This window comes from Spodoptera frugiperda, chromosome 23, assembly GCF_023101765.2.
Source record: "Spodoptera frugiperda isolate SF20-4 chromosome 23, AGI-APGP_CSIRO_Sfru_2.0, whole genome shotgun sequence".
Classification (NCBI taxonomy): Eukaryota; Metazoa; Arthropoda; class Insecta; order Lepidoptera; family Noctuidae; genus Spodoptera; species Spodoptera frugiperda.
The window spans coordinates 1,607,877-1,629,620 of NC_064234.1; the positions used below are offsets into that span (position 1 = coordinate 1,607,877).

General features: G+C 36.2%; 1 protein-coding gene and 1 long non-coding RNA gene across 5 annotated transcripts in view; both read left to right on the forward strand.

The window, feature by feature from the left end:
- Positions 1-21,744, forward strand: part of LOC118266615 (death-associated protein kinase related) — a 162,439-nt gene that overhangs the window by 108,947 nt on the left and 31,748 nt on the right. The gene's annotated exons all lie outside the window — the stretch shown is intronic.
- Positions 344-6,225, forward strand: LOC126912213 (uncharacterized). The gene is made up of 2 exons (XR_007706834.1): positions 344-482; positions 6,024-6,225. It is a non-coding gene; the product is annotated as an uncharacterized LOC126912213 (long non-coding RNA).

A 21,744-nucleotide genomic window follows, 5' to 3' on the forward strand; every position in this document is an offset into this window, starting at 1 on the left:
TTCAAGGGACATATAAATTGTGTGGGGAGTATACTCTTTATTTCGTCATCAATCACACGTGCCTTCGTAGTCGAGTGGCTTACGCTGTTGAAACATGATCGAGGTGTCTTGAGTTCGATCCCAGGTCGCGGATATTCTTTTTGTTTTTTTGATTTTGTAATTTTAACTGATTTTCATTATGTGTGGGGTAGGGTGAAGCACTTCCGACATTTCTGTTGTATTGGATGGACGTGTGTCCATAAATAAAAATAAGGTCATTGTGAATTATTTGAGCGCCATCATCCACCGTACATAGTGGAGAAATATTAACATATTGAGAGACTATTTAATATACTGTTAAAGGCATAGTGATTGTGCAAGTGTATCCAAATCATCCAAACAGGGGTAAGTGTTAGTCTTAAGGAACGTATAACATTGATTATCCATGTTAGGTATTTATAGTTATGTTGTCATTGTTATAGCTTCAAGCAACGCCCTTTTTAGTTTGGATATTTGTTGCAAGAATTTAATACATGTAACAAGACCCTGAGAATACGAGCTAGCGGGTTGAGGTGCTGGCAGAGTTCACCAGAAAATATAACTCTCCTGGCGTCCAAATTAGATTAAGTTTAGGCTAAGTCTAACATAGGTTTAAGTCTAGCTATTAAGTTAATCTGCAAATGTGTAGTAAATGGGCATACAATAACCGACGCGTTTCATTTGTATAAGTTAACCCGTAACAAAATAGCGCCCAACGTTAAATGATTATACTAGCTCTGTAGGTATCTGTAAATTGTTTTCGTTAGTTTAGTTTTGAGTTTTAACAATTTTAGATTGAAGGGTAGTTGTTAGGTAATTGGTTTAATGTCATATTGTAACTTTTACTAATTGTACGTTTGTGGACGATACCTCACATTTATAGTTTTTATATTTTGTGTTAAGTAATTATCATATTTTGCGTTATGGATCCTTACTATTTATTAAAAGAGGAATTAGAGTATGAACTTCAGTCGAGAGGTGTTTCAATTAAGGGAAATGTCGATTTGCTAAAGAAACTCTTGAAAGAATTACTTATTACGGAACAGTCGGGGACAGTTAATTACGAGATCAGGGCTCCTCGGTATGTTTTAGCAGCGCCTCTCGCGGAACTTGATAGTTGCAAAACAAAATTAGCAACCCTAGCCGCGTGTATTGACGAAATAACGGGAAAACCCGATAGACATTTATTTAAACGACTAGTGTCACGGTTGTACCATGTAAAAAATAGATTGGTGCTAATTAAAACTGATACAGAGGCCGATGATAAAATAAAGACAGAATTATCCACACACTGTCATACCCTCTTAAACAGGCTTGTAGCGAAAGATGACATCGAGGATCATAAGGACGAGATTACTTCGGAAATTAAGCAGGTTTTACAGGAAACTTTAGGCGACATAGGGGATAATATCATTAGGAAATTAGAGAATGATAATTCTTTAAACAATAGTTATCACGATCCGGAGGAAATTAAACCAAAGTTACTAAGAACTTCTACAGTGGATATAGATTTCTCGAAGCGTAAACTTGTACCGATTAGTCAATGGGGAGTTCATTTTTCAGCTGACAATAGCCTCAGCGTTAATGCATTTATTGAGCGTGTTAATGAGATTAAAGAAGCCAGGAATGCAACCGATGAAGATTTGTGGCGTTATGCGATAGATTTCTTTAAGGGGGACGCCTTAATATGGTTCAGGGCTAACAAAGTTTATGCTACAAGCTGGAAGGAATTAGTGCTCTTATTAAAAAGAACGTTTCAATCCCCATTTTACCAAGATGATTTGATAGCGGAAATTAAGGCAAGGACACAGGGAAAGGACGAGTCTATCACAATTTACATGTCAATTCTTCAAAACATGTTTAATCGCTTACCGTCACCGATCACAGAACAGGAGAAGATAACAATCATCTTACGTAACATACAGCCATATTATCAAAGGGCCATTTGCCGAGATGTTTTTTTTTCTGTCTCCGAAATAGTGGATGTTTTGAGGATAGTTGAACGGACTAAAATAAATTGTGATAGATTTGAAGAACCTAGAGTTCAGAGAATTAATTTAGAACCTGATCTAGCTTATAAAAATCCAGTAGTCAACAAAACTTTTAATGAAGTTTCGACAAACATTGAAATTGACAACGTTACTTCAAAATCTCAAAAGGCGGGAACTGGTAGGTGCTGGAATTGTCGCGAGGTAGGACATTTATTTAGGTCATGTACTGTTCCTAAACAGCGGTTATTTTGTTACAAATGCGGTCGCTTCGGAGTGACAATTAAAGACTGTGTATGTAAGGGAAACGCTGTAGGGGAAAGTTCCAAACCTGCCAAATAAACTTTCCCCTAGATAGAAATGGTAAGGAGTGGCAGGACTGGCTTAGGGCGGTTAAGAATTTTATGTCTCGCGGGGAATTGAATCCAGTAGTACTAGAAAAAGACAATGATAATAGGGACTATGTACTGATAGATATTTTGGGCATTACATATGTAGGTCTCTTAGATTCGGGGGCAAACCGAACTGTCATTAACAGTGAACTAGCAAAGACTTTAAAAGGTTTAGGGTTGAAAACATACCGCTCGCAGGACTTACAGGTTGCTACTGCCGATGGCAATCGTCATAACATCACAGAAATCATAGATGTCCCTGTCAAATTCAACGGTCGTTTTAATGTAGTAAGGATGATGGTCATGCCTAACTTATCACAAAAAGTTTTATTAGGGAAAGATTTTTTTACTACGTTTGGTATATTCATTGATTTTAAAGGAGAAACGTCAGATTATTGCCAAATGGTTAGCGCCTTATCGTCTCAAGAACCAACTGTAATGTCAAGAGATGATCTAAGTGAAGGGCAGCAGGAATCTCTAACTCATTTGATAAACACGATGAAACAAACAATTGGATCAGGGTTAGGACGCACAACCATCATAAAACATGAAATTGACACAGGGAATTGCAAGCCAATACATCAAAAGCAGTACAATTTTTCACCAGTAATCAGAAAAGAAATAGAACGTGAGTTAGATGAAATGTTAGAAAAAGACGTAGTGGAGCCGTCTCATAGTCCCTGGTGTTCTCCAGTGCTAATTGTAAAAAAACCAAATGGTGACAATAGGTTGTGTTTGGATAGTAGGCAAATTAATAAGGTCACTAAGAGAGATACATATCCGCTACCTAGAGTATCAACTATATTAGACAGTCTTAGAAACGCCAGATTTTTGAGTACCATTGATTTAAAATCAGCATTTTGGCAAATTGAATTGGAGGACTCGAGTAAGGAAAAGACTGCTTTTGCTATTCCGGGCCGCGGATTGTTTCATTTCAAGGTTATGCCCTTCGGTCTTGTGAACGCTTCCCAAACTCAGCAAAGACTGATGGATATTTTATTTCATGCATTAGAAGGGAAGGTCTGGGCATATTTGGATGACATAGTTATTTGTTCAGTAAATTTCGAAGAACATATTGAGACGTTAGGAAAAGTTATGCATATTTTAAAAACCGCCAATCTAAGCATTAATGTTGAAAAATGCAAGTTTGCAAGGCCAAGTTTGAAATTCTTAGGGTATATAGTTGATAAAGAAGGACTTCGCACGGATCCCGATAAGGTTGCGGCAATTCTGAATTTTCCTAGACCCAGAAATATGACTGAGCTTAAGAGATTCATTGGACTGGCTAGCTGGTATAGGCGTTTTGTAAAGGACTTTTCCATGGTGGCAGCACCTCTACACAATCTCACTAAAACAAAGAAAAGTAAAAAGCTTATATGGAATGATGAAGCTGAAAAGTCATTTACAGAACTTAAAACACTGCTCACAACGACACCGGTGATGTCTTGTCCAGATTATAGTAAGCCATTTATAGTCCAATGTGACGCTTCTAGTAAGGGTATTGGGGCGGTACTTTGCCAAAAGGTTGAAGGAAATGAGCAAGCAATAGCATACCTAAGTAGGAAACTCTCAGATAGGGAAAAGCGATACTCCACATCAGAAAGAGAATTATTAAGTGTAGTTCATGCAATTGAAAAATTCAGACCATATTTAGATGGAACAAAATTTACGGTAATAACAGATCATAGTGCACTGCAATGGTTACATAAAATGAAAGATCCTCACGGGCGACTGGCTAGGTGGGCAATGAAACTTCAGCAATTTAATTTTGAGATCGTCCATAGACCAGGAAAGAGTAATACGGTGCCTGACGCCCTTTCTAGAGCTGTCGAATCAAGTATAGAAGTTAATTCGATTAACATAGGTGAAACTGATAAAGATGATTGGTACAAGGCAAAAGTAAACAAGATTTTAAGTGGTGAGGAAGGCGATGTAAGTTGGAAGGTTAGGGATGGTCTTTTATTTAAAAAAGTGAAACTTAAACAGTATCCTAATTGTGAGTCCATATTTAAACTTTTTATTCCAACTGACTTGCGAAATAAGGTAATAAAAGAGTGTCATGATGAGACCACTGCAGGACATTTTGGTATCAGGAAAACTCTTCTCAGAGTGAAGCAATATTATTACTGGCCTCACATGATCCGAGATATCAAGCAGTACATAAAATCTTGTGAGACCTGTGCAAAATTTAAAGTTCCGCAACAATTACCGCTAGGACACATGGGCCAGCATAGGGAGGTCACGGGACCCTGGCAGGTCATATCACTGGACTTGATGGGCCCTTTTCCGAAAAGCAAACTCGGTCATACTATGCTTTTGGTCATTACGTGTTGGTTTAGTAAGTTTACTCTCATGTTTCCTCTTAGAACGGGGAAGACAGAAAAAATATGTGAAATATTGGAAAGTCAGATTTTACTCTTCGGAGCTCCAAAGGCCATCATATGTGACAATGGCAAACAATTTGTATCAAACATATTTCGAGATTTAGCGCTAAAGTACAGGTACAAAATTTGGTTTACTCCAAATTACCATCCACAAAGTAACCCCACAGAACGGGTTAATAGGGTGATAGGCACTATGATCTCATCCTACATAAAGTCAAAGAAGCATAATGAGTGGGACGTCAACCTTAAAGAAATCGCGCACGCCATTAGAACTGCGGTACATGAAACTACCGGGTACACGCCCTCATACTTGTTTTTAGGAAGAGAAACTTCAACCTCCAGCTCAGATACTGGATGGGATTTGATTCCAGACATCAACAATTTGCTAGTTAACACAAAATTTTTCATAGAAAGCCAAATAGTTAGAAATAAGGTGTATAGGAATGTCATCGAAAATATGAATAGATCTCATATTAGAAGCAGCAAGCTTTATAACAGGAAACGCAATGAAGGGTCTTTTCAAGTAGGGGACGTTGTCTGGAAAAGAACAAAGTACTTATCGCAAGCACAAAATAAATTTATGGCCAAGTTGGCACCAAAATATGAAAAAGCTATAGTGACAGCAAAACTATCAGAATCGGTCTTCCGTTTAAATAATACTCTTGGCAAACCTATTGGTGTCTGGCATATTAAGGACTTAAAAAGAGTGTAAAAAAAAAAAAATTTTTTTTTTTCCTTACGGTGGGGGTATATGTTATGTTCAAGGGACATATAAATTGTGTGGGGAGTATACTCTTTATTTCGTCATCAATCACACGTGCCTTCGTAGTCGAGTGGCTTACGCTGTTGAAACATGAACGAGGTGTCTTGAGTTCGATCCCAGGTCGCGGGTATTCTTTTTGTTTTTTGATTTTGTAATTTTAACTGATTTTCATCATGTGTGGGGTAGGGTGAAGCACTTCCGACATTTCTGTTGTATTGGATGGACGTGTGTCCATAAATAAAATTAAGGTCATTGTGAATTATTTGAGCGCCATCATCCACCGTACATAGTGGAGAAATGTTAACATATTGAGAGACTATTTAATATACTGTTAAAGGCATAGTGATTGTGCAAGTGTATCCAAATCATCCAAACAGGGGTAAGTGTTAGTCTTAAGGAACGTATAACATTGATTATCCATGTTAGGTATTTATAGTTATGTTGTCATTGTTATAGCTTCAAGCAACGCCCTTTTTAGTTTGGATATTTGTTGCAAGAATTTAATACATGTAACAAGACCCTGAGAATACGAGCTAGCGGGTTGAGGTGCTGGCAGAGTTCACCAGAAAATATAACTCTCCTGGCGTCCAAATTAGATTAAGTTTAGGCTAAGTCTAACATAGGTTTAAGTCTAGCTATTAAGTTAATCTGCAAATGTGTAGTAAATGGGCATACAATAACCGACGCGTTTCATTTGTATAAGTTAACCCGTAACACTATAGCATATCTATCTAAAACATAACAAAGCCATATCTACCTAAAAGCGAGAAAATCAAATGGAAATGCATTTTTTTATAAAAATAACAAAGTCATATCAGAAGCACGCGTAACTAAGACCTAATGACGTCATAGTTATGTAACCTTTCAACACAGGTGCTATTTACTTTAGTGATTAATGTGACACATAGTATACATAGGCTGGAAATAGCGTGGTATTACATGACACATACAATTTTTATTTCTAAATACTGGTACAGTATAATGTGCTATTCAAAAGTAAAGAACTACAAACAGGTACAGTCTGTAGTTCTTTACTTGTTTTTAACGCGGAAATTAATAGAACTTTAATGTAGATTTAATTATTTTAATCAACACGTTATTAGGAGATTTCCTAAAGAGTATTTAAAGTCCAAAAAGTCGTTGTCAGTTTCTTATTTAAATTGAAAAGTAAATCCTTTTAATAGCTAAATAAGTAAAGAGCAAAAACAGCTTTAAAATAAGGCAAACATGGCAGTATTTGCTCTCATTTGCACTAACACTCACTAGGTTATTGCCCCACGCACTCACAGCCGTACAGCACAAATAAAATTAAATTCATTGCATTTCCCTCGCCTCATTTCCCGCAGCTTCATCAAAATGCCTTCGGTTTTCTGTCGCCAAGCTCTTGAGGGCAGCCGGGTACATTGGCAAGCCAGCACTCAAGTACCCCAGCCTTTGTTCGAGGCGTGAATAAGTGCGGATTCTGCGTGCAAAGGTTTTTGTTCCTAGTGCTATGACTATGAAGCACTATGGAACTTGAGTATAGGTTCACAGTCGACACGTTCGAATAACTGTTGTCATTTATAAGCGCCCGGTACTCGCGAATTCAAAAACGTGGGTGTAATGGCAAATGTTTACCTCTTTTGTTGAAAATAAAGAACGCAATGTATATTTTAATGTCTAACAAATATTGATAATATTATGCAAGGCATTGTTCGTAAAACAAAGAGAATACCGTAACCTTCATTATCGATATTATAAGTACAACAAATATAATAAATTACAAAACAAAATATTTAATCTCAAACACTCGTTTGCATTGCAGTTTAATATTCAAGTTGTGAGAGATCAACAAATTGTAACCAGGCTACACAAATATTAGTGTTATTGCAGCCATGTTCTTAATTACTATAGTATAGCAACGTTATTTATTTTTTGCAAATACCCGTGCACATGTTTCTTGAAAACTGTGGGAATTAAAACGGTAAATCACAAGATTCCCGTTTCTCAGAACTCGAACGATTTCGGAAAACGGTGAATCGTGCGTTCACGTCGTTCAAATTGATCATTGTCATAGCTTGGTGTTGATTGATTTGCGCAGATGCGATGTTAAAACACGGAACGAGATCCTGTTATGCAAGAGTACCGTGGGATGAGCCTCGGGCAGGCATCCAAGTGCTACGTAATCGCTGGTTATCTTGCGGAAAATTTCCTTTTTTGTTTCATATCATCTTCGAACCTTATAAAATTTGACATGCACGGACGTATCCAATCTTTAAAGTACATACATTGCATAGCTATAAAAATAAGACAATAACATAGTACGTTTTTTTCTGCACCGCGAGTAATTCTGTCAAAAATGACAGCTGTCAAAGTGACGATAAAATAATAAACCACGATGCAATTTATCACCAACCAATATAAATAAACGAGACATCAATAACCACTCATCGTAAATCACAATATTCACGGAACCATACGTTGTTGGACAAAGCTGAGTATGTTATACAAGTGTACCTAGTACATAGTGCCTAGTGCACACAATGCCTACGTCACGTGCACTGTCTCTAGAGAATGCGGAAGTGCCAACCTAACAACATAAAACATTGTCCTGCCCTCTGTTGACTATGGTTCTGTGAATGTTTCATGACGAACGTCGATCTTGTAAAGTTGCAATGTAAGGCCTTTAAATCGAACTTGTGAGTCGTTAAACCAACAAGAATGCTTTTGTATTGCTTGCCATTAGGATTATGGCTACCTAGAGGCTAGACTATTTGTGCTAAGCACACACTTGTAGATAGATTCTTGTCTGTCCGAGTACCTACTTAATTTCCTCTTATATTTGGTAGCTAAACTTAACAAGAGGAATTGTTGTTAAATATTTTTTTTGTATTCCTTAGTGCATTGGAATTTACAGAGACCAAAGCAGGCCTCAAGAAATTTATTTTCGTTGATCTAGTCGTAGGGTTGGCACGACGCGCTTCGCATACTCGAACCCAATTATATCCCTGCTTTACTTTTTATAACAATGTCTCAATTAACTTGCATACGTATAAAAAAACTGTCTCCTTTTATAAATATTATAGCTGCGTACAATACAGATAGATGTCTTAATTAAGACCTCATTTGCAGTATTCCCATACGGGTGCATTTACTTGGACGACATTCCTATCAAGTCGGCGAATGTTCGCAAGGCCTGCTATTGAAAACATAGTCCACTTGTGATTATCATTTTTCTTATTGTCAAGTATGAATATTTGAAAATGCATCAGAGACTGACGGAAAATGAATTCGACATATGCTATGAAACAATAGTTTCATTCACTACTTCCCTCAGCATTTGTGTAGATTTGATTAAAATCGGTACAGCAGTTTTTAATTGCGTGGTTGATTGACAAACAGACTTTCTTCCTATTATAACTTATTTATAAATCTTGTTTTTATATGTTGGAAGTCAAGTACAGGCTCATGTCTCTCACGAACATTTTTCTCTTTAATAATTAAACCAAAGAGTTAACTACCGCTGTATCTTTGTAAAATATTATCGTTCGTTGAGATGTAGTGCCAGAACTCACGCTAGCCTCAAATTTACGAATTTCTCTCGCCAATTAACTTCGACGTTTTATGTTAACATACTGACTTACGGACTACGCCCTATGACTTATTGTTTTCATGGTATTTTGTAGTTTTTCTCCATGACATAAAGTTTATTTTTGAAAAATGTTCTAATGAGTTCCTCTGGTTTTTTTGCTCATCGTATTTCACACGGTAAATTAACGAATATAATTTTACTTGTGTACGTATGCTAAATACGTATATATGAAGTTTATAGCCCAAGGATATTAATTATACGTAAAATCATTATTTGACTTGACAGGTAAAATAATTATTTTGTTTGTATTGGTCAAGTAATTAAAAATGTGTTTTTGACAACCCTATCAATTTAAAAGGTAGATAGGTAGGTATACAGGGATGGTGTAGTTTCGATTAATTTAAGTTACGTGAAGTTGTGCCTTCAATTAAATAGTCAATCTTAAATTGAATTGTGTTTATAACGAGATGATGTAAGGAAATAATTACTGCGTTATTTATTTCCACTTCTCTTTGTCTCATGCGTCCCTGAGTGCATCCGTGTAGCAATGAGTAACGGCATATAAACCATTAGTAATATCCCAAACAAAGGAATTTTAACTTTATTTCCTGGTTATTAAATTACCATCTCGAGTGCATTACTCCACGTATACATTATGCATTTTATCCTACCTCAAGTGAGGATAGAATTATTCACTAAAACGATCATTACGGCTATATACTACATCATTTTAAATGCATAAGGATAAAAGCCACATTAACCTCAATATTAATTGAACAGTTCACGCTGTTTAACGAACATGCTGAAAATATGAACGACAGGAGCAATAAAAATTATTACTTAACGAAAATAAATGTCGAGTTAAACATATTTAATGATCTACGTGCAAGGCCCACGTAGACCATTGACTAAAATATTTAAAAACACGTTAACACGCGCGACGTATATTACTAACTGTTGGTACAACAATGTAAACTCAATCCCGCTGCGCCGGCGCATGTTTAATTGCTTGTATGTCACTTTAATGCCGGTTTTAAGTCGTAATGTTTGCGCTGAAACGCGTAAGAATGTCGCGCGACTTTTTCCTTTTCGTACAAGTCTGTGTAAATTCTGTGAGCTTATGTACTGACTTTATGTTGTTCTTCCCATTATTAAGTCGCTGAGAAAAATACTATGTTGTCTACAGTTGTGATCAGTGTGAATGCGCTCGAGTTGCGCTTGCGTCGCGACGGTTTTAACGACTGCGCATTGGGGACCGTGTTTACCGACTGTTAAAACTGTTTTATTTGAAGATACTAAAACAAATAGAACCGGCGCGTCTTGAAATATGGCAACGTAGAACTTGTCTATTTGTAATTTTATGATTACATTGTCCGTTTAAGTGCTTTAAAGTCCTAAATCATGTTGTCCATTGTGAGAAAATTGTACGACAGAAAAAAAAGTGTTCGTCGCCTCCTCAATTTGTACGTTGACTAAAAGATTTTTATCCTTTACAAAAGATAAGCAAACAGAGAGTATACAAGAGTATCCATCATGTAGATAAGCGGTTGCTTTGTCCTGCCGCTCACCTTAGCGTGGAGGCGAAATATTATCATAAGCAGGACTCTGTGACAAATGTGTCGTTCTGTGTCTCGGAATACACGTGGTATGTCAGCGTACGCGGCGATTTGGGCAGGGCACAATTTGAAAATGATAGCGGATAATGCCTAAATAATGCCAATATTGCATACGTACAAAATATGGACTAGTGTATGTTCATTAAGTATCTAATTAAACGTTTTTGTTAGATATCTTTTTGTGTTATTCTGTAACTAAATAAAAAGTGGTAGTAGGAGCTTAGTATACCTACTGTAAACAATTTAAAACCCCTAATAGAAAATTTACAAAACAAAAACAGATTTATTACATTTAATACTGTTGAGAGTAACAATTAAAAATTCTGTCAATCATTCCAGTTTTTTAAAACGCCACGTTCGTCCCCTTACATCACTCAAACTCACCCAAGTTGAAAATATGCGCGTGCGCGCCCATCCAACCCCCCTTTTTTGTGTTCACCACGTAGGTGGGAACCTTTTTATTGTGTGTTACCATTCGTAATAGTCCTTCGCTTTCGAGATACGGCCCCGAGGGTCCCATTGTCTTATTTGCTTTATTTATTGTTTTCCGTTGCTTGTAATTTTAAAGTCGAGTGGGTTTTTTGTCCGTCTGTCTGCTTCTGTAGTAATTAACACAATGGAGGGACGCACCGAAGTGGGTAGTTTTGTTTTCTCTGTTACAGATTTCTTTTTAGTTGTTCGTTTTTGATTGCAGCTGTTTCGTTTGGTTCATTTCGCTCCATTGGATTTGTAATTCGGTCAGTTCATCTTAAGCGTCATTGTTTCTCATTTATTTTACATAATTACGTCTAAATTTTCAAAAACTAAATACAAAATTAATTTCAATGATAAACAATCGACTTTACAATCGACATTATCGATGTATTATCGATACTTAATTTACAGCATCAGTCAATAGCAGTGGGTACACCTTATTATTTATTATACACTTGTAAATCGATTTCCAATGTCTAAACTTTCTCTCGGTTCGCGCCTCGAACAATATTTTACATGAGCATAGCTTCTCCCGTGGCTTGCTGCATTGCGACCATTTGTTTTAGAATAAATTAAGTGTGAATACGACTAGGACCAACTTTAAAAGTGCTTTTTGAACTTATCCAAAATATATGAATGACTTTTTCTTTCGTACAATTACAAACCTTGTACTAACCACAAAACTGGCTTTTGAATTCAATGAATGTTTAATAATAAAATTATTGTTTTTGTTACAGGTACATTTCCCGCGATGACTTCAATATGGTACTTCAAGAAGGGAGTAAATAGGTTTCTTAAGCGTCGGCAAAGCGCATGTAATGCCCCAAGTGTTGCAAGCGTTCATAGGCCACGGTTACCACTTACCATAAGGAGGGCCGTGTGCTTTCTTGCTTAAAAAAACGTACTAAAGGCTTTTAGTTTCCTATGTTGGCGAAGGAACACATTTTGGTTTGTCTCTTTACTAACAGTATTCGATTCTCCGTATTTTTCACTAAAACATAAATCGTAATCGGAATTCGGTTTCGAAAATTATTTCTTAATTCGTATCAGCAGGAGGTCGGACTATTCTCATCTCATATATCCTTGGAATAGGTTGTTTATAATTAACAAGTCACTAAATTACAATTTACCTACATTTTGTAATTTATACGAAATCATTTAAACGTTTAACTTAAATAAATCATAATTCATAACACAAAGATTCTAATTTTAAAAATAATTTCTTGATTGGTGATACTGATACTAAGAATAGTGGCAAAGAAATCCCCTACGATAAATACATAAAGAAAAAAATGTAAAAACCATACTCGTTCCACACATATTCCTAGTTTAAAGTAAATACCCCACCACAGACCAGCACTAAACACCACATTAGAAGCCCGCATCCTCCACAAATTACAGGAAACACTAATGGTCATTTTATTCTGAACTTTATGTTTCCACATTTCATATTAAAGTTCACACAGTTCCACTGTGGTCTCTGACACTGTTACCTACATTTGAACATGTCTCCGTAATATATGACTTCGTAGGAGGATTATGACCATTATGGTCGATTCATTTTTAGGGCGACATATCAATTTTTTATGTGGGATTAACGGGTCTCTTGCCGGCTCAACGATTTGCTTGGGTCCCGTATGGAATGGAACTCTGGAATTTATTGTTAATTGTTATCATAAATTGTAGTTTTATGGGTGATAGGGAAGCCTGCTGTAGTCGTGCTGTAGTCAATAACACGATTGATATGAACAGAACTTGCAAAAGGTTTCCATTTGTTAAAGGCTTGAAGAGTTCATTTAGAGTATCTTCTGCTAATCTTGAAGGGTGATGTAGCTATAACTCATTATGCAACTTTGTTTTTATAATAACTATCGTGAGACATACAAAATTAACTAAAATCACGATTTACTCACAAATGGACTCTTTACTCTTTACTCGAGCTTTACTAGTTTCGGGTCACAGAGGGACTCTTTAAGTTATTGATTTTTCAATTAACAAACAAATCTTTTTCTTGCTACATGTGTAACGATTGTGCTTCTGTATTTACGTCCACACTTTTTTATTTAAACCCCAATAACGTTTTACAATGAAACTGTCCTATCTATAAGTGCCACATAACTCTTAAAATAACCGTAGACGAGGCATTAGCCGGAGCAGTTTATGGCTGTTGTTACAATCTATCAAACCGACGCTGTTCAAATAGGATTAAGACACAAATTACAAGTTAACTAGGCTTAAATGTAGATGGATTTGTATTGATGGAAATGTGTTAGTTTAGTATTTACAAGAGCCTGCGTAGACGAGGGAACTTTACTTATGTTATATTATGGGGTATTCATCCTATTCGCGAGTTATTCATTATTAAATAGTTTCTAAATCTATTAATAAAATAGCTGTTATCGGCTTACTCACGTAACTGTTTGAAGAGGAACTCGACTAGTTTCAAGCTATGCTAGATTAATCTAATATATCTCACGAAAGTTATAATTAAAAATAGCTCTTAATCAAACCTAACTTACGACTATTACATAATTGGCTTTACTTAGGATTAGGATCCAAATACCTACTACTAATTTTATGAAGTTCTGTTTGCTTCGCCAACCTTTTTTATTTATTTCGTTCTGAGTAGAAACTTAGAAATAGTTACTGAATTTAAGAAGATTGAGAAAACAAGTCATGATGAAAGTTCACAGAAGCAAAATCTTTCTAGATTTCCACAATGCTTCCTACCTAGACTTGCTGCGACGATTTGCGCAGTTGACAAATGACTTACGTAAATTCCTTTCAGACCGAGTCTGGTAGTAAAATTGCATTTTGATTGCAATGTCGCGTGACTCAGTTTATTGTTTTACTACGAAACCGAGTGAAATATTTCTACTTAGTATACATTTGACTATGCAAATGGTCTACTGTCTAACTCACGTACTCAGGTATAGTTATTTCTATGTAATGTAAAGAATTCCTGCTCTACAATCGGATTTCCCTGTACACTATATATAGTGTTTTCCTGTTGACAGGTCATTTTAATTAAGTGCACAATGTTTGTTGTTCATGGGATCCTAATTAGAATAAATGTATGATGTGATTCGTTTAATTGCCTGTTTGGGGTCACGTCGCTATACATGAGGTAAGGGAGACATGAAAATAAATAAAGCTTGTTTATCAAGGTGTTCAAGGAATATTGCACCTTAAAGACAATTGTCTTACGCATCGTCGTCTTGTCATAGTTTCGTCACAACAGACCAAATATTAGTAACCAGCTCACGACCAGGTTTTTCTAAAAAAACATTGTTATGTGCAAGCACGTATGATTTTCGTCACAGTGCATCCAAATTGGGCTTATCGCACATCGCATGCGCAACTCGCGGCAATGAACTTGCTCGCTGCGCCCGCGCAAGCCTTTGTTTGTGATACGAAGAAGAACACCGCGGTGCGCGTAAACCCTTTTTCATCTTCACCGCTGTTTATTTACTTTGTATTAATTAACCGATAAAGTTATATATATTCTTATTTATTACAATATTGATTTATATTCTTATTTGATGTAGTACGCACTTATAATTGCGGCTTTTTAACTGCATCTTTAGTACCTAATAAAACAATTGTAATTTCGTTTCAATAACACGGACGTGATTATTAATTGTTGTTCCTCTATTAAATCTCCATTGTTGTGTTTTAGACACAAAAGAATTTCCAAAGGTCGATCTGTATTTAGTATGAAACGATTATTTAATAAATCTCGTTGAGTTCTTACTTCCTGCGTGTGCGCTGATTGATCGTCGTTCTACATTCAATAATTTCATCTCTTCAGGCATATTAAGAGAATAAAATAAAATAACTATTTGCGTATAAAATTACTTGTTTTACATTTAAAATCCAATTCTATTATGTCTATTAAAATCTTCTTCGCTGTATTAAAATCCCGGAACTATTAAGCTTATACAAAATTGTGTTAATAAAAAGACTTTAATACTAATTTTTAAATCTAATTAACTAATTTCTGGTAATCAAAACGCGTGCTGCGATCTGTGACGTTAATTACACCCAAATCGATTACAAAAGTTACGTAATTTTTAACTACCATGAAGCTGTCCCGCTCAGTCACGTTCTTTTAACCCCACGCCCATCGTTAAACAACTTTTCCACAATCCAGTCTCAGACAGACCTAGTTTTTATATGGAAAATATTTATCTATTTCAAATTAGATCTCACTTATTTCTTGTCTTATAAAATGTTGCATGTCTTGCTTTTACTAGCTGTGTAATTACTATGCTGCTTTATAAATAAGAACTTCAAGTTTTCCAGCATGAAATTCATGAGAATACTCCTTTGAAATCTGCATTTGAAGTATCATCGACCTCATTACCATAAAAGAGCACGCGAACCCTAATTTGATGCCTATGTCATGCCTTATTTAAAAACAAAACTCCATTCAAAGCCCACCCAGGGATCCAATATCAAAAACATGAAAAAAATAAACGAAAAAAAGCCACATTCGGCCGGTATTCGCACAATCGCAGCGGTAAAACGTTAGTCAACATGTGCGTTTAAAGAGTTCCGTTTACTCTCGCACGTTACACGCTCAATAGACATCGGAATCGCTGTCAGTATGAAATTTCATCGCAACACGATTTTTTTTCTCTCGCTCTGAAATCGTTTCCGTGCCGGAGTGCGTTGACCGGCCCGTTGAATCCGCGGGGTTCACGACCGTTACCGCCATTTGGATGCGAAAAAATTAAGCTCGTTTGATGAAAATCTGAAGGGGAGTCTGGAAGTTGCGTTCTAGAGGGGAGATTGCGGCGCGATGGGGAAGCGAGTCATAAGTGAGGTTTTGTAATTCAATTACTCGGTCAGATGGCTCGATTAAAATCTGTTGACTTTTGGCCTATATTCGCAGTTTGTTTTACACAATTCGGAATGTAGATTAGAAACGATGTTTCCATATTCATTGATCATCATTATTTAACTTTTGCATTAGAAAAAGTTAATAATGCCTTTTTCATGTTATACTACGTTATTGGCTATCAACAATAGTGAACAGACTTATCAATTCCAATCCATCAAAATTCTAAGCTGATCGCATCAGTCGATCAAATCGCATTGTTCAATTTCGTTAATAGAGTTTCGATCCAATACCGAGAACTCGTATCAAATACATAGAACATAAATTACAATACAACTACATGAACATCATGTCTATATTTTTTAAAAGGATCAGTAAATAATATAGTCGAGTTGTCACAAGTGCGACTGCCGGACGATTGGTCTCGGGTTCGATTCCCGGGTCGGGCAAAGTACTACTGGGCTTTTATCGGTTTTTCGAGAATTTCTCAGTGGTAGCAAGGAGTCTGGAATTGCGCCCAGTTTAGGGCAATAGGCTCACTCTTTCCATGGGACTTATAACACAAATGGTGAAAAGTGGGTATACATTGTATAGCGGCATTACGTGCCGTAATGTGAACCTACCCCTTCGGGAATAAAAGGCGTGACGTTGAGAGATGGATTAGTAAATATATGTTTTGTAAAATTTTGAGGTTTATGAATTTAAACACGTATCAATACAAAGTATTTCTAGTACTAAACTTCAATAAGCATGTCTGTTTAAACTTTGGGGCTATAATGTCCATACCATTGCGTTATTTATAAGCTATACTTAATGCCAATACTCCAGCAAATCCGCAATGCATATTAAAGTATTGGAATTCAAGCTTTGCCATGATTGTTTGACATAAAACAGTTACTGATTAATTTACGTCTTGGACAAACATTATGCGCGATTGAAATATTCATTGTGCGTGATACAGTACAAAACAAAAGGTAGGTACTTGGTGCGGTTGACACGTGAATTGGGTTCCGTACGAATTTATTGCCTTTACACGTTTTGCTTGTAAATCTGTTTCAATAAAACGTTTCTTTTTTATTTATGTTTTACTAGATCGAATAACTATTAGTTACTAGAACACGATTTACACGTTTGCGAAGTTTATTAGAGTCTGTACAGCCGTTTCGTATATTACGTCGGCTTGATAAACAAACGACTAATAGAGTCGTTCATTATGCCCGTCTTTCTCTTATACATGTGTGGTAACAGTACAGAAACAGAAATAATTAGAAAATTCCTTGTTTTACGACCGCTGAGACGATGACCGTTAAACCGTACTCGCCTTCCGCATACAGCACCGCTAACTTTTAGCAATTTCCCATTCAACACGAACAATTTGTACAACAAATCGGTTGAAAGGTTAAAAAGAAATGTAAATTACACGTACACATCGAAATAAAGCTCTTATAAGAGTATTAAAATACTCTGAATAAAAATGGTTTGTCATAGATGCGCATGCGCACTGTAAAGGAATTCACTTTATTCATAAGTCCATAGTCATAATAATGAAAAATATCCTTTAACATAATCAACTTACATACAGAATCTTCAAAATTTTAGATATCAGGCAATTCATAATCTTCCATTGATTCAAGAGGTATGTTTCCGGATAATCGAAGCTTTAAAACACCAATTATGCGATCGGATATGTAAAGAGACCTGCGACACATGGCGGTGTGATGGAACCACACGTGCGCAGAAACGTTTTCGATGATACAAGCGATTGGATGATCGCGATTTGATAATATTTGGTTTTTTATCACATGCTAATGACTGCTCTACACGTGTCTGATATAGACCTAAATGGGATTATTTAATAAAAACAGCAAACAGCCTTATCTTCTAATGCGGACGTGAAAGTGATTAGGTTTTTGCGTCACAAATATTGAAATAAATCAGACAAGTCGGAATGAAATTAGCTTTTAAAACAGCAAAGGGAAAATAATGCTTGTTTAATATTTAAAAGAAAATTATACTGGAAACCTAAATAAAAAGCAGTGATCTAGATGTGATGTTTGAAATGAACTTGCAGAATAAACCCGAAAACAGCTAACTTTAGCATCCATTACGCATTTCAGGAAATTGGAAACTGAATAAACATACATTTATAATCAATAATTTATCCATTCTATCACTGGTTCCCATCTATTTGTCATCCGCGCAATCTTATCGTTCGCGCCACGCGTTCGGGCGTCGTCGAGCGAAGTCGTCGCGCCGCGCGCCGGCGCCTGCGCAACTCATGCAATATTTATGCCCTACCAACCATCGCTTATTACTTACCGATCTACTAATTAAAAACCTATTGCTGTGAAGAAAAAATATTGTCTAGACAACCGTAGAAACTGATACGTACGTGTTGTGTTTCTAAGAGAATGTTCTTCTGATGAAAGAGATCACGGCTGTTCTTGAGGCGAATAGAAATTGTGCTGAGATGGACGTGTTGCAGCGGCAAAAAGTAATAACAATCTGATACAATTCTAGTGTTCGGTGTACTAGATCTGTATCGTTTATATTAAATTTTATATAGAATGTTTATCAGTCTATTCTGTTGTCAAACATCAACTAGGAGATCTAATAAAGTAATAAAATTTAAACTTTTAAGGGGACACCCCTCTTGCTTCTATCTCCCCCTCATCTTTTGCAACTATTATTAAAGTAAGAAGTGGTTTTAGGGGAAAGTAAATATTGCCTTTGGGATTATGAATGTCTACAACATCAAAATGTGGTGTAGATTAAACAATCTAAGATAAAAGGAAGAATAAAAATGATTGGTGCGATTTTTAGGGGACCCAAACTGTTGAAGTGTTAAATTAACTTAATCTTCAATCAGTAGATTCACTGAACCAAATAACTTTTAATTGGTGTAAGATTTCTTTCACATAAAAAATATAATTAAAGCAGTACGTACCTTACCTACGCATAATATCAGACCAAGAAAATAAAATTGTGTAAACGAATATCAAATCAGATAATCATCATGAATATTTCTTAAAAGACACTTCTGAATTACGCACAGCAAACTGCTTGCGACGCAAATAACCGAACAGCATTCACACATGACATGGCAACAATGAGATAATGAGTTATTGTGATTTGTGCAAACATATAGACAATAATTCCCCACGTATCGATGCAATTATTGCTCGCTGTAGTCGGTCGTCGCCTCTCCAGGGCTGACAATACGCACTTGACTTGAGTGGACTTCACAAAGGATGAGGCTCCACATAGACTCATCTGTCTGTATTTTTAAGTACGCCAATTGAGCCAGCATATGGGGCGGAACATTATTTACATTTGTAAGTCCATAACGTTAACAGGAAAATATGAAAATTCAAAGCCTCATTGCTTTTTAATGACGCGCAACTTTTCGTTTGAAATATATCTGATGACATTCTGGTATTTTAGTTCTGCTGCATCTTCTAATAAATTGCCCTTCTTGGTTTACAAAACAGGAAACAATTTAGAATTCCGGCGACATGCCACCTTTACTCAAATGAACGACATGTCACGTAAAATATTAGGACATTTGACACCCCTAATGTCTCACCACGTCGCCGCCTGTCACCCTGTCGACGTTGACATAAATATTGTCACCACTTATCATTATCTTCATTACATAGCTATGTAGTCAGCAATTGATTATCTGTGCCGCCTACCGCGCGATGTCCGCGGATAAAAATGTTGACTTCTGATATTTATGGGATATTTATGCTATGCAATCGTGTTACTAAGCACTTAGCATATTTATATAATAAAGAAAAGTTATGTCTTTCCTTTGTTTGAGATTGACAGAGGTTATCAGCTAGTGATTCAATCGGATAACCTGTTGCAGCTTTATACGCATTACTTACTTCGTACATATTATCTGTAATATTTTAAAATACCACTGGCATACTAAAACAAAACTTCATTGTTGTAGTATTAAAATATTGCGCCAACTTTAGCCTATTACAGTGAGATATCACTGAGAATATCAATTTGTTTAACGACATCTAAACAAAAGACTTAACAGAAACCGCAGCTCCACAATCTAAACGCAAGACGCACAATGTGTTTGTATAGTCATTGTCTACGGGCGTGAGAAGCGGGCTGCTAACGGACCCGGCAGACACGGCAAATTGACCCTAGACCGGTTACCGACCCGACAAACTGCCACCTCTGGCTATTTAGTCATTTAGTCATAGACACTGCTGTGAGAAGCCACGCTGAAACTTATGACCAAAAGTCTTAAACGTGTTCGCACTTCGCAGTGTGACGAACTGAGACAGACTGTGAATGTTATGGCAAGAATGACTATGGTTGATAGTCTTTGATTTAAAGAATTTCGTAGGTTTTTTTATAAAATCCTGGTTATTGAACTTTGTTGTTGATTTGATTTGTGTATCTTTAAATGGAAATTCTTCTATCTCATTCAATGACTCAAAATGTAACCCCAACTAAACTCCACCTATTGTACCTATAGCCTTTTGTGTCATTCAGTAACTAAGTTCGTTTACATCGTATGATCCATTGACGTTGCATTGCGTACTGCCTGTGGTTATAACAGAAACTAAATTAGAAATACGTTTACAGTTTTGTACATACGTTTTATATACTAACAAATAATTAATTATAAATGAATCAGTCTAAAGTCTAAATAAACAGGAAAATAATATTTTGGACGTAATTAAAGGATATAAGTATAAATAATGAAGACAACTTGTACAATGAAGTTAGAAAATTTATAGACACTTTAATTGGCAAAATATTTAAAATCCTTCCTTCAATGTTGTGTAATAAAAAGCAACAATGATCAAATAGCTAAAGCCACAACTGCTTCATTACCACGTATTAAGGTGTTATTTTCACACCAGTATACTATCCATGCTTATCCATATTCATACGGCCATAAACATGAAATACTGACCATGAGGGTCTTTCATCACTACAATGATGCTTAACAATACTATCATTAAATGCAGAATTAAATTTGATCGTACCAACAATTTATTTGAATAAAATTCCTTTGTTGTTGTTGCGGTTTTTGACAGTCCAATTACAACACTTCCTATTATGTTCGATGTTAATGATTAATATCAATCAGTGAGGAGTGTGAGGAGTGACCGAGGTGATTGCTTGCAAGGCTGTCTCGGAGACGATGATGCAGCATGTTCTGTTGAAAGTAAACAACGTTTGACACTGGCTGACACGGTTTGTAGTGTTCCTGGTATGAAGTTCAATAGCGTTCGGGTCGTTCGAGGAACACGTTATGTAATTCTGTTTACACAGAAGTCGTGTTTGAGTTTCTCACTTGAATCTACTAAAACAACGTTGTTAATGTCGTACGTTTGTCAAGTATCTTGTAGCAGAAAATTCTCATATTCATGTTGTAAAATTTTATTACACAACTCGTCATAGGTGTTAGAAAAATCTTTGGTGCCAGTACACTTCCTTGAGGAACACGTTTTGTGAGAATGTCGCGTTCTTTGTCCACAATTTTCTAAAATCCATTTCCACTGGTTACTGTCTCCTTGACCCAATCAATTTTGTACCAGAAACGTCCGGAATCTTTTAAGTTACACATGTAATAGAAATTACAGAGTAATTGTATTATATTCCCGCGTTTCGTGAACAACTATCATTGTTCTTTGGTTTCCGCGTTGGGCTTTCTCATGAC